Here is a 12,307-nt window from a genome sequence, read left to right on the forward strand (position 1 = left end):
CCCCCAGCGCTGACTCTGCCAGCTAGGGCGGGATAAGTTGGATGGAGATACAAAAATAAATAAATAGAGCGAGAGCGAGGGTAGTTGACTGTATGGACTGACTACTCACTTACTTTCTGTATCCATCTCTCTCTTTCCCACTTTCAGTCTCAACATCTCATCTCCTCCCACATGCTCTCACACTGAGTGAGGAATCAATCCTTCTCACTTCCATTATCTCTCCCCATCCATCTCTATCGCTCTGTGCCACTTCATATGGCTGTTCTCCACCAATCGAATGCGCTCACCGTGGGCACAAAATGAGCGCGTGTCTCTCCAGTCCCGCAGCAATCATACCACGTCCTCATTAGGTTCTGTTCTAGTGGCCCGCCTTACCTTGCTTCATCCCTTTCCCTCTATAATTGGGCGGAAACCTCTGCCTACCTGTCAGCAGGAGCACTAATACAAATACGGCAATGTATTCCGTACTTCCACAGGGTTTATTATCAGTGTGTAGGTTTTGACAATGGCCTCTGACTAACCAGGGGTCACCGCTGTCCAATGTCAATTTCAGTAAATGGTGTATCCTGTGGAGTTGGATATTATTCACCTTTGCTGCCTTATAGCTAATAGCTACATTGTTGCATTGCCTGCTTTCTAGGTCAAACAGGAAGATTTTGAAGCTCATTATTTCTCTTTTTTCCATTCGGACCAATTTTAAAGTCGTGGGCTGCTTGTTTGAGGTGGGAGTGACAGATGATCTTGTGCAGGGCTCTCCTCACAATGTTTTGAGAATGTTCTGGATAAACAGGCTCAATACAGATAACATTTACATGGACAAGGAGATACAATTCATAGAATACATTTTCATTTAAGCAATGATCATGAAGCCTTTGGGTAAGAAAGGACTCTTGAACACTATTATTTGCTCCTGATCTTCTTAAATACATTATATAAGTACATAAGTATGTTTGTTGACAGAATGAGTTTAGAATTAGGATTTGATTGTGATTGTACAATACAACTGGTGTGTGTGGCAGTTAAACCTGCATAGCTAGTGAAACCAGGCTTAACGTTTGTTGCAGGAATGGTTGATCCTGTTTCTATGTTCATTTATATAGCTGTCACATACAGGTGCTACTTAGTGCTAAACAGTAAAAGGTGGAATACGTAAACATTTAAAACATAGATAAGCAAAAGCATTTGTATAAAAGTGTTTTTCAGACCCAAAACATAGTTTGAGAAACATATGGTATAGGAACCTCCTTTTTACTATTAATAAGTTCAACTTTGAAGTCTCTGAGTTACTGTAGTATAAGTTATGATAGTAGCAGCTGCAGGTAGCGCTAATGGATACAGAGTGTTGTAAAAGCAACAGAGTAGTGTTAACACACATTAACACTTGAGCAGATAAACTGCTCTTCATGGAGCTGTTGCAGAACCCGTTTGTAAATGTTTCTTTCTTTTCTTGAAGTCACACCAACCAAGACTTAAATCCTGGGTTGGACTATAGCTCAGCCATTCCCTGTCTGCCCTGTCACTTCCTCGCCGGACACAGGAAGTGGCAGAGATGTGTTTCCTGTTGGAATGAGAGACCGCTTCCTTGGCTAAAGCAAAGGCTGTTAGAAAACAGGAAGGAACCAGGGTTTCCTTAGTATATGTTCACTGCACGTCACAACCACATGTTTTTACTTTTACTTAATCTAGCTTTTTACAAGGTATAAACAGCCACAACAAGCCACTTTAGTTTTTGGTATATTCCCCCCTTCTGATTACAATGCATCCATTTGCCAAGACGCATGGCTTTACTTGCTCCTTTTCAAGTAGGGTTGTAATGGAGCTGCTTCTATTATGCAGCAAAGGACTGATTAAGGATCATCTGACCCCAAAGCTATATAGTTTCCATCAGAGCAAAGACATGAATATGCAGGCCATAATTACCTCAAGCATATTTAACATTGTGGAGTATATGTTGACCAACAAATAATAAGAAATTCCGTTATCAGATAATGGAAAAAGTAAGACATTTGTTGGCAGCTTATATGACTGCTGTATTGCAGTGCTGATATAATGATTGTTGTATGATTGCAATGCTATGATATACTGTGTATATTGACATTTAAGAGATATGACGTATTTTAACTTTGCTGCAACATAGCCTCTGAGTCACTGGAGAGGGATGCACCATTGTGTTTGCAAAGTCTCTGTTTCTCCTCTTACAAACCAAACTATCCACTGTAGAGCATTTCTGGGAAAAGCTTATTTTATTGTTTGAGAAAAAGGGGAAAAAAAATGCAGTTCTAAATTTATTCTGCTAAATGTGCCAATACTAAGATTGAGAGTTCAGGTGGGAATCTGTGTTATTCCTCTGTGGCTCAATTCATTCATATCCTTTCCTTACTTCCTGTCATTTATCCTACATGTCATTTCTCCACCACTGCCCATGCTTCTGTCCATCTATACATCTTCTTGCATAGAAGCCACACAAACACACGTACTGAAGAGTGAGCAGCTTTCAGTTCTCCTACTCACTCCTCTCCTTACTGCAGTGCTGCTCCTGCCCACGCAGAGCAGCAGCGCCATTTTGGCAATCTGCAGCTCTTTTCTAAAGTCTGTAATCCATGGCTTTCTCTCTGTGGCTAGAGAAGTCACCTGTAGGTTGGGGCAATGGATAACAACACATCCTCATTTATGCTTGGACCTTATTTCATATAAATAAAGAAGTACTCTGTCACTAGCTTAAATTGAATTGAAACATAGCTAGTGAGATGTTAGGATGAGATGCTCCTGGGTTACATGTAATTGTCTTCGCATTTTGATTTATAAAAAGCATAGAATCTAATTTAAACAGGCCCCATGGAAAAGTATGGGCTTTAATTTGTCTCTCACATCCTCTCAGTTTGCTTCTTTGTTTCCCTGTTTAACAAAATGTTCCTTTCCTAAACTCCCCACTCTTTATTTATTTCATTTCTCGCACAGATCTTCTCCATCCTCTACCTCACCGCCCTCTCTTCACTCCCTTTCTTTATCTCTCTACAGTACATCAGCCTCGAGCCCCCATGTTAATTACACCACAGTTCTTTTTCTCTATTATTCACCACTCTGCTATTTCTGTCACCATCACTGCTGTGCCTTGCTTTTTTGCTACGTTGCCAGCCCTTTTGCTCGGGTCTGCACTGGCTGTTGGAATGAGGAGGGGGCGTGCACTGGTGCCTAACTCGACAACAAATGGCTGTTTAGCGTCATCTGATTGGCACAGATTAGAGGTGGTGGTGCGGAGGTGGCTCTCGCAAGAGGACCAAGTGGCTTCATCGCTGCTGTCTGAGCACAGCTGACTGAGGCTGGGTTTTATTATTCTACTGACATTTTGCTCTATTGAATGGAATTGGATTGATGAAGACATATTAATGGGTTTGAGTGCTTACATTAAGCTATGTTTTGTTTTTTATTTTTACCATTTCAACCTGACATCGTCAGACCTTCCAGCCTCGACAGGCGCAATGCAATTATCTGTTCAACAGTTTAGCATCCATTGACACTGAAATTGGTTATTGTAATTCTGTACTTTCCCTAGGGCAATTTGTTGCTCGCCTGCCATCTTCATAGCCTCTGTCTGGCTGGTTATTATTTCATAAACCTTGTGGAAAAAGTTTTACTGAGTTAATGTGAGGTTTATAAGTCATTTGACTCCTTGATCTTGAGCTAACCCAGATGAATCAAATTGTTAAATAAAGAACACTGCAAAATCACACGTCTTTTTCAATACCTAATATCTTTTGCTATTATCACACCAATACCTAAACTGACAATGGAATTAGTGCGTCACACATACCCACTTCAGCTCGGAGAAATCCCTCTGAGGTTCCTGAACAGTATCTTTCACTATGACTCCGTGTTGCTTTAGCGGCTTATTTTTAGGCATGGTAGAGCTCTGGTAAATGGATGGGATGCTCTCAGATAGGACCCTTGTTCATGCTGCGTGTGTGCCTGAGTGGATGTGTGTGTCGTCCACTATTTACTTATTTATTGTCTGATGGAGACACCCAAGACTGGACAAGGTGTGACAGCGTGCGTTTTGAAGTTAATGTCAGCTAGTGCCCAGGTGTTTCAGAGAAAGTCAGGCTTTCAATGCAGAGATTCAGAAGACTCGTCGTAGGTTGGGTTTACTGCAGTTTAAGCTACTGTAATAATCAATTACAACTTACATTTAAATATCCTTTCAGGCTTGGAGAGTGATGGTTGTCATTGGCATCCATTTGGTCAAATTGGCAACCAAGTCCTTTAAGAAAAATGGAAGGCACATGAAATCTAAAAATATTGCAGTTATTCTAGTCAGTACTAAATTGATACCAGCTGGATTTTTCATGTCTCATTGTGATTCATAAGCTGACGTATAACTGCATAGTGTCTTAATTACTGAAAATGTAAGGTGACTAAAACTGGCAAACATATTTTCAGCTTCGACTTCAATTCAAAGAACAGGAAATCAAAACAAACCAGCATTTGACATGCCATTCAGTGAAATGGGAAGTAAAAACAACACAGGAGCCTCAGTTTTACACATATTTGAAATCAAAACATATAAAACACTTTGTCCTCAGAAAAGAAAACAACTGGCACCCCTTGGGCTGGTTAGTACCGACGATGTGTCATGTGTCATACCTCCTGTTTCTTTAAAATTGGAGCAGTGGAGCAGCAATTTTGACTTTTCAATTTTTCAATTTGACCTTATACCAGTCAAGTCAGGCCAATTATAGTATTGCTTAGGCCAGGACATTACGTAAAAGAGTTTCACCCCTGCAGCTTTTGACAAAAACAGACCCGTTACATAAACCTCACATTTCAGTTTTGTTTTACCAGGGATGTTTTATGGCCACTGTTCTTGTGATCCAGGAGATGTTTGAACATGTGTTGAGCCTCATCAGTCCATTTAGCCGCCACCTGTCCATCTCACGGATGGATGGACAGCCTGGACTGAATGTGCTTGTTATGTAATGGAGTTTTTCTAAGCAGAACAGCAATACAATATGCATGGCACAATATCCCCAAATCTTAAAGCTGAACCTCGTGCACCACCAGCAGCTCTCCATTTGATCAATACAATGCTTTATTCCCAAATTAACCAGTGCAATGTGGAGTTATCTGTGTCAGCAACATCTCAAACAGGCATAACTATCGTAAAACTAGCAGGCAAGTGATTTTTTTTTAAATGAAGTGACGTACAATAGTCACCATTATCAGTTCATACATGAGGATGCATTTAAAAATCATTCTATTTATCCTCCAACCAACAGAGCAACCCCCACCCTCCCAAAATCCTCCTCTCTGCTTGCAATAAATAATAAATCACCCTGTTACGAGGCCAATTGGTTGTACGGACCTGATTTATCAGAGCTCCCTCGACCCAGATACCTCCTGTGTGAATGGTTTGAAGCCAACGTGATGGTGGTGAGCACACTGGTTCAATAATTCATAGGATATTTGTTTACGTCAGATATATACAAACAACATATCTATTGATCGAATGCTTATTGGAGTGGATTGCTATTAATACTATATTTGGTAAATGACATTTACAGGCATTTCACATCGGTACTTCACTGTCATTTTATGCATTTGTTTTGTGGGACACCTGACACACAGTAGGAAGGCAAGGAAGTGTTTTATATCTGTGGGCAAACGTCTTGTCTCCCTCTAATTTTGTTGGACAATAGACTTTATTGTACTAGAAATAATAGCAATGAACAATATTATTGTCATTTTCTCAATTTTCTTAAGCATAATAATGCAATTAACCCCTTTCAAAGTGCAGTGAAGTGTTAGGTCACATGACAGCAGCTGGTCCAGCTTAAAAGTCAGAAGAAGAAGACCTTCTTAAAGGTCCCCTATTATGCAAAATGCACTTTTTGCTGTCTTTTATACATAAATGTGTCCCCCGATGTGTAAGGAGACTCACAAAGTGTCAGAAAATACAACCCTCTCTCTTTTCCTCCTAACCCACATCTCTAAAAACGGGGGTACAAACAAGCTGATCCAGATTTTCTGCTGATATGACGTCATAAACTAAATGTGGGCTGGCTTTACATTGAACTCCTGGCAACATCCCGCCCACATGACACGTCCCAACCTATCGTCCCCCATATACAGTCGCGAGCTGAATCCCCTCCGCAGCACCTCTGTGTCTCTGTGCAGGATATATGCAGGAGGGACTTACGAGTTGTTGAATATATAATATATAATGTCACTGTTCTAGTGGTAAACACTGAGAAGTGTTTCAGAAATAATGGTTGATGTGGTTTGAATGTAGTATGGCGTTTAATCATGGCAGCGTTTAGCTGAGTATCTCCGTTAGAAACTTCTCTCTCCAGAGAGATCATGACGCTCCAAAGGGGCGTGGCCAGCTTCAGCCCAGCTCAAATTTAAAGCGACAGTCACAGAATCAGCACTTTCGAAAACGGTGCTGAAACAGAGGGATAGCAGACATGCTAAAATCAATGATTGGTATTTTGAGCAACACACGTCAGAGACATGTTTTTTAAATATTTGAGACCTATAATATATGCCATAAAAGAGCATAATAGGAGACCTTTAAGCTTGAGCAGCTGCTAGCTTTAAGGCTAACCGTCACATGTAAAGTCAGGGGATCTTCAGCATTTGCAGCAAATAAACTTCACACATATTTTAAGGCTACGTTACTGCTTTCTTCAACCAAATGCACACACATTTATTACTTCAATAAACATCTTAAAAATACATTGAAAAATGTGCTAACACAAGGTCATCAGTTGATGGATATCTGCTCATCCCCACATCTCTGATTCAGAATAGAATAAACCTGTTTTTTTTTTAGATTTTACCATTTGTGGTTGATCCTAGCAGCACTGAAGCTTCCCCTCCTCTTTTCATCTTTCAGATGCTTTGTATGTACAAGAGATCCAGACACCCACAGTCAAAGCAGAGCTGCTTTTTTTAAATCTCTCTTCTCAAGGCCAGGTTTGAATATTTCACATTTTTATAGAGCATCTTTTTGTAGAATACAAGAAATGAACCATGAGTCACAACAAACTTAATCAATGGAGTCGGGAAGAAATTAGTTACAAATATAGGAATGCTCATATTTGTGACTCACGCTTTTGAAAGCGTCTCTTCGAAAATGAGACGCACAAAAACGGCTGCTAAAATGGAGGTGTAAAACACAGAGGTCATACAAATGTAGAAGTCTATAAACTTCACTGCAGCTCTCTGTTACTCACTCAGAAGGTGCTCAAAATGAAGATTTACAACATAAAGTCTTAAATTAAGATACCCTTTTCAGTATTTAAGGACTGGGGCCTTATTAAAGTGATATTTTAACTTTAAAGATGTCCATGTTTTTAATACAGAAACCTTTTATAGGCCTGAAACTAAGTGACATCTACTTTTTTCACTCAGAGACTTCACTCGGTTAGATTCCTATGCTCATCTCCTCTCTCTGCATCCATCACCACTCTTTGATAGCCAGGGAAATGGAAGTGTACGCTGTGGAACGTATTCACAATTTCACACTCGAGAGAAAGAGACTACATCGGCAGACTTCAGAGCCCCTAAAAAGCCCCTTTTTTTACTTTTCACTGAACCAGAGTGGAGACCCCACCTCACTGTGCAGCTCTGCAGATGGAGGAGCAAAAAGCAAAGTATGTTTATCTTTCCACACAATTACAATTTCACTTTGAAATGCTCTGAGCTGGAACTCCGACACATTGGACTGCATGCTGCCTGGAACATTTCAAAGAGAATAATGTTTGATTTATTTTTTTCCCTCTTTATCTTGCCTCTGTGTTTTGGCCTGCCATTTTTTAATCTACACCCTCAGACAAATTGATATGATAAGCTGTTTGGCTTTCAAATGGTCGTGGAGCTTTTAGGCACATTACCCTGCTACATTTCTATCACACAAAAGGTTGGAAAAACTTACATTGTAATATTTTTCTTTTGGGGATATGTTGGTGAAGAGCAGTCAATGTTTTTGTGAATTTATATTCCCAGAGAATAACTGTCATTACACTTCATTAATATTCAATGAGGTTTTAATATAACTTAAGATGCTCATCCTTTCACATGTAAAGTTAATACCAGATGAAGACACTAAATTCACTGCTCCTGGGAAATAAGGAAAATAAATAATATTGTAATGCTACATTCCTTGTTTGTTTGTATTCGTGTCTACGACTAAGGCAGAGACACACTTTAATGTCTGAGTCATCACCAGGAGATTCTCCATGTTTTTCTGATACCAATGCTTTTTGTGTGACCTGCAGTTGCTCTACACCTGTAAACAAATGCGCACACACACACACACACACACACACACACACACACACACACACACACACACACACACACACACACACACACACACACACACACACACACTATATACGTCACATCTATGCCCAGGAGCATATTGGCAGCAGATGTTTGAGAGGACATGCTGTCAAAGTTTAATTCAGTGTCTCTCTTTCTGTTTTTTTTCTATAATTGCTTTTATACGGCTTCTACTGCAGCCCCAGCCATCCAAGTAGGGGAATCTCTGAGTGAATTTCCTCCTAAAAGATGGTTCCTTCTGTTCATTTCTTTATGTCAAAGGCTTTTGGTACCTCCTCCATGTCTCCTTTAAAGAGCTTGGGCTGGGTCTTAAACTGTGTCTGTGTTGTACGTGTTGTCTGGATTTACAAAACAACATGACGTGACTTGTCTCGACTCACCAGTCAGTGTGGTAATACTGTCTGCTTGCAGAAACAGGTGTAAACTGTCATAGTCCATTCTGTCATGTCAGGTTGGTTCACAGTACCTTTTTATGACACAATTATTCTAAAATGTTGTCGTTTTCCAAGTCCCTTCAGTCTGTGATTGCAAGGTGGTGATCCTCCCTAAAAACAGACCTGGGGGAAAATGATCCGCATTCTTCGACTACAATACTAGCTGATTAATGAACACCGAACACTAATTTACTCGGCTATTGTCTCAGAAAGATTAACAGGTCTGGTTCCAAATGACAGTATTGCTGAAAATAGAGACAGAGGTTAAAGGAAAATGTAGAAAGAATTAGGATAAAGGGTTTCGACACACACACACGATCTTCCTCAACTTCTTTTTTCCCTCTCTTTCCTAATTAGTTCTTTGACTATGTCACCTCTCATTGTTTGGCAGCGGCCTCCTGCAGTTGGTTAGTCAGCGAGCTCGTCTGCTCTGTAATTTTCAGGTGTGTATGACTCATTGTGCAATGGAGCAGATTAATGGCCACACAGCGCCCATTCTGGCACACCTGTGGAGCTCGACAACAACCTGCAGCAGCCAGAAACACTGCCAATGAGTGTGAGCAGAACTAAGGTATAAGTAGCTTTAGATGACCATGGTAACAATGATGGCTTTCTCTAGACATTGTTCCTGCTAGTGCATTTATTATTTTACTCCTCATCAACATTTTTGGTTCTACCCTATTTTTTTTAATCAGTTCCAGTGTTTTCTTATTTCTTATGTTAAGTTGATACACTTCAATGAATTAATTTTAATTAGTTTCTAGGAAAGCCTAGCATCTCCATCATTGCACAGCAGGTCAGTTGAAAAGGCAATATCAAAAGTATAAACAAGCGAACAAACAATTACTCTCATAAATATTTAATTAGTAACGAGTGATATTAACTGAATTAGGATTTGAGTCGTAAGATGCTGCTTGGAAATGGTGGTGTTATTTTTCCACTGACATACTGCTCGCAGAAGGCTTCACAGAAAGGTAACAGTATAATAAAAAGTAGCACTCGGATCAAGTGTGTCTTAACAATGCAATGGAAGACTTCAGAGCATCTTGTATGAGTTAAACTTTCTAAGTGTCAACCAAATGTTGTCTTTTAGCACAATATCCGTGTGAAGAGGACTGCTCATGCACTCTGTCTCAAGATGTGAATTACAAGATGTGGTAATGTTTTGGTAATGTCGTACGTAAGCCACTGTTATCTGTAAGAAGCAATGTTCCTCTGTATACTGTTTCCAGTCGACTGGATTAGAAGACAACCTCTGCAGTACTTTGCTCCGTTGAGCAGAGATGCGAGATATTTACCTCAGGAATCACCTCACTTAGACACTGCTAAAGGTTACTGAGAATCTGTCAGTGTAATTGGTCCTTTGCGACTGCAGAGAGGAACGCAGCTCCACATTCATTTGTTTGAATTCCCAGTCTCCCTACAAAAAGTACAGTATAATCCTATTGCGTTCTTCCTTTCTGTTTTCCTCATCGGTTTAAAACTCTCATTAGAGAGCACTAACCGATCCTCAGGAGAGACACAGAGAGGCAGCTGCAGGCAGGTAGTTATTTAGGGTACACTTTTTATTTGGGAGTTTTCAAAGGCGTCATTGACTTTTAGTGGAGTGCATTGCAGTGTTGGTACCCTTATTTTACAGCTCTGAATAGATAAATAGGAACTATATTTTACTCTTAAGTCTTGCAATCTCTTTTTTTGGGAGGATACAAATAATTTTGTGGTAATTAGTGGATTTAAGTCTAATCAAGCATACTTTAAATAGAGTGGGGGGGACCTTCAAGTCTTCATTGATTTATAATGATTTTTGATTTGCTCTGAAGTCAAAGGGTTTGACAAGCTTTCTTTGCTTGCATAGAGGAAATCCTCTCTGAAGAGGCTCCTCTAAATAAATGCCCTTTCAGTTGCACGATTCCAAAATCTCTTTCAAGAAGTGTTTAACATTTCTCCACACACTATAATTGTGTGTCTGTTGTATTAATACAGCAGCTCTCGTGGCTTCTTCAGGCATCAAGATGAATTGACATCCACGTTTCCTGTCATGTCTTTCTTTTATCAAAAATATTCCCTTTCGTGCAGGATGTGTGTCCGCATGTGGAATCTCACCAACACCTTGCTGTGAAATGGGAAAGCCTTTGAGCTTTTACTTAGCGTTACTCTACTTATTAGGCTTCAAAGACCTTCTCAGTATTTAAAGCCAAACTAAAGACTAAGATATCATGCTGCTCAAACAGTCCTTCGACAAAACATAAACAAAATTGGATCGGAGGAGATACTGTAGAGAACTGCACAGAGATGCAGATGGTGCAACAAAATAACTCATATTTTGGTAATAAAAAAAGATGTGGCATTGATCCATCCCGATCGTCGATAGTAATGTGAAACTGTTCACAGGGGGGTCTGGAGGCAGGGAAGGAATCAATCGTCCTGTTTTCTCTCTCTCACACACTCACAGAAATATGTACTGTACAAGTCCTTATCTCCATGGTGATACAAAATGGTCTGGCAGAGAGATGTACTTCACTGTTATGAGTAAAGAAAAACACTCCGAAGCATCCTGAAGTTTTTCCACAGCTATTACAACAATGGATCAGGAATCCAGAATCTGTCCAATATGTTGTTGTTGTTGTTGTTGTTGTTGTTGTTGTACATACGGTTCTACATTAATCTCCAGAGCCCTTCAAGGGGAATTCTACCATGTGTGGGCTGTGCAAGGTCTTTGACAGCTAGGGCATATGTGTCATGGATCCTTTGATGATATGAAGTGCAATCCAGACCAGGAAAACCACAGATCCCTCGGTGAAGGCAACGGGAATTAATCTATAATTTAACAAGGTCTTTTAGATGAATGTACTGACACTCATACATTTCATATCTTCTTCAAAAAAATGCTTCAACAGTTTTGCACTTTTCTTGAATTGGTATGCAATACATATGTTAAAAAGGGTAACGACCAAAGCAGAAAAGCCTGCCATCAGCAACACTTATTTAATGCTATGGGTCAAATGCTGGCTTCTTCAATACCCCAATGCAGTTGACCCTTGCAGCAGGGTCATATATGTTGAATACCAAAGCCACACTGAACACGTAAATACAGTTGTAATGGGCAAAGTTCTCTACAGAGCCAGAGAAAACATCATTTTCAATTTTCGCTGGCTGTGACACTCTGAAGTGAAAAACTGCCTAACTTTACTTTTTAGATAAATGTAGCTGCTAAATCAATCATTGGCTATAAGTGGTCCACAAATCATTACACATAATACAATACCCTGGTTCTTACATAACATGACTTTCAAATATAGCCTCATTTGTGTTGTTGGTTCCGCCTGTTCTTCTGGGTTATGAGCATGCAGGGCTTATTGGTTGTAGTTGTATTTTCCCGTTGCTCAGTAATACCATGGTGATGGCTCTTGGGGTCTCTGAAGTTAATGAAATATCTGATATTATCAAGCATGTGATGTTGTTTTTGTATCTTTCTTAATCTGTTTCCTTCTGGCTTTCCTTTCAACCTATCCTTTCTCTCTCCCTTTTCT

General features: G+C 39.9%; 1 protein-coding gene across 1 annotated transcript in view; it reads left to right on the plus strand.

Moving 5' to 3' along the window:
* The window catches only part of sipa1l1 (signal-induced proliferation-associated 1 like 1), a 68,824-nt gene that overhangs the window by 23,815 nt on the left and 32,702 nt on the right, over nucleotides 1-12,307 (plus strand). The gene's annotated exons all lie outside the window — the stretch shown is intronic.

The sequence above is a fragment of the Eleginops maclovinus genome, chromosome 15 (assembly GCF_036324505.1).
Source record: "Eleginops maclovinus isolate JMC-PN-2008 ecotype Puerto Natales chromosome 15, JC_Emac_rtc_rv5, whole genome shotgun sequence".
Lineage (NCBI taxonomy): Eukaryota > Metazoa > Chordata > Actinopteri > Perciformes > Eleginopidae > Eleginops > Eleginops maclovinus.